The sequence below is a fragment of the Abramis brama genome, assembly GCF_963993115.1.
Source record: "Abramis brama genome assembly, chromosome: 15".
Lineage (NCBI taxonomy): Eukaryota > Metazoa > Chordata > Actinopteri > Cypriniformes > Leuciscidae > Abramis > Abramis brama.
In genome coordinates, this window is record NC_139977.1 from 10,043,359 (window position 1) to 10,045,923 (window position 2,565).

At 34.0% G+C, this 2,565-nt stretch overlaps 1 long non-coding RNA gene across 1 annotated transcript; it reads right to left on the bottom strand.

Annotated features, from left to right (window-relative positions):
* On the bottom strand, positions 1–2,336 carry LOC311096741. The gene is made up of 3 exons (XR_014609080.1): positions 2,281–2,336; positions 1,437–1,581; positions 1–503 (listed from the first exon to the last, which is right to left on the bottom strand). It is a non-coding gene; the product is annotated as an uncharacterized lncRNA (long non-coding RNA).
* Positions 2,337–2,565: the final 229 nt, after the last annotated feature.

A 2,565-nucleotide genomic window follows, 5' to 3' on the forward strand; every position in this document is an offset into this window, starting at 1 on the left:
AGTACATTTTTTTAAATACTTTTGAAAGAAATCCCTTCATCTCATCAAAGCTGCATTTATTTAATAAATACATTAAAAAGAGTAATATTCTGAAATATTGTTGCAACTTAAAATAACTGTTTTCTGGTTTAATCTATTTTACAAAGTAATTATTCCTGGGATGTTAAAAATTTATGTGAAGAATTTATTACAGTAGCCAGCATCCAGTCGTCAGCATGTAAATCGTGAAAACAAATCAGGAACGTTTGAGCAGAACTGTTAAAAGAGCAGCATTTATTTTAAATAGATTTTGAGTAAAAAAAAAAAAAAAGCGTATAAAACCACATCACAACACATTGGTGGATTATGAATCCTCTAATACAATAAATCAATCCCCTCGGATACCAGAAGATCTTTGCCAGATCTCCAGTCTTCTGGTTCTTCTGCTCCTTCCACCATCCCAGTCTCTTGCATTATGATTTAACAGGATCAGGATCAACCCCTTCGGATGCTGCGGCCTGGCTCTAAAGTGAGAAAAAAACAACAACAATTGAAATGTTAACATAAAAAAAATTACAAAAAAAACAAAAACAAGGGTTGTTCCAAGTGTAATTTATATATGACTGGAGAAACCTGAGAATAATTTGAGTTCCGGAAAAATAGTTACAGGTGTTTATTATTAAAAACTAATTTAGGCGGTGTTGTTGAAAGAGAAACATACAGAGAGTGAACCAATTTGAGGGCATGATGAAATAAGAGCATGAGAACAGTTTGCTAAAATTATCAACACAACGTAAAGAATATTTTTGTCAACTTGTACTCACACTCATGTCATTCCAAACCTGCATGATTTCTTCTGTGGAAGATGATATTTTGAAAAATGACTCAATTAAAAGTCAATGGGATCCAATGGGATTTTCATTGTATGAACAAAACAGATTAAACATAATTCAAAATATCTTCTTTTGCATTCCACAGAAAAAAAGTAAATAATACATGTTTGGAACAACATGAAGAACAATCCTTTTAATGTCTTTATCAATAAATCATTGATAGCTTTACCTTGCAGCCTGAATATGTTATTTTTATTTAAAAAAAATAGAGGGAATGTGTCCGACAGTCAAAAATGTACTTGCACAGAAAAAGAGTGACCTGTGCCTGAGTGGCTCTTTTTGGGTTTATTATTTAGCTGTTTGACACACATCACAATTAAGGAAAAAAGAGAGAAGACAACTGAATATTAGTCAAATATTACATAAATCTATACAAATAAAAATGATTATTTTTTCATCAGTGATTGACTAATTAATATGTCAGGAGTTCTCAACCCTGGTCCTCGAAGTGCACTGTCTTGCAGTTTATGTCCAGACCTGATCAATCTCACTTGCTCTTTTAACCAAAAGAGCTTGATTAGCTTGTCCAGGCGTGCTGTGTACATGACTAGATGGATCACTTACAGCAGTCCAGTCCTGGTCATGGAGGAGTTTAGCTCCAGCCTGTCTGTAGTGTCTGCTGATCCTGAAGACCTCGATCAACTGGTTCAGGTCTGCTTAACTGGGGTTGGAGCTCAATTCTGCAATCAGGATTAGACTGCAATAAATACTGAAAAGAGAGAGGACAAACAACATTTCAAATAAAGTATTTAATGTTGATATTAACTTTAAGATTAATAAATGCTGTAGAAGTAATTCTTCACTAATTGTTGGTTCATGTTAACTAAAGCTAACAAAATGAAACCTTATTATAAAGTGTTACCATTTTTTAATAATGAGAGAGTCGGCCATACGAGTATAAAATTAATTAATAGGAATCTTAAACTGGTTCAAACTAGGCTACTGTATTGTATATTCATGTTAATACTAGGAACAAATGGCATTATAGCACTCCTTTCATTTGCCCTCCAGGTGGGCGTTCCTATAATGGTGTGAGTCATGTGACATGACGTGAAATCAATGAATTAACCGTCCAGTGAATATTTTTACGTTAAATAAATTAGTTTACTTTCATTCACACATTTGGAAATTGCCAGCAAAACCTTTACAATACTATCAAAATCTCTCATATACTGTACACATACAATGTGATTAAAAGCCTAAATTACAGCTCAAGTTAACCTGCCTCTAGCTAGTAACAGTTAGCTGCTACTGTTAACTTAACGGTTGAGATGCTAGCGGACTTTTCCTGAAGACACTAAATCATTTCTATAAAGTAAATATTCAACGGAAGCGTGTCATTTACATGAAAGAATGTGTCAGAAGCATTTGTATGTACTATTTGTGTAAGTTTGGGGACTAAACTTACCTGAAAGTAGTGAAAACAGCAGTGAGAGACGGAGTTACTGCTTGTGTCAGTTGAGCTGTCGTTCCGTTTCCATGGTAACACCCTCCGCTCCAGTTCAAATGCGGCTCGAATGTTCAGCGCGAGCGCCCATTAAAACACGCAAAAGTCACGCAGCATTTAGAATTATTTGATAATCAGATAAAATATCTTGAAAACTTTGGTTTGTTCCATTTGTTCCTATTTTAATAAAACCTGTTTAATTATAACCTCAGTGAGATCAATTATGCAACATAATAACTTAAAAAT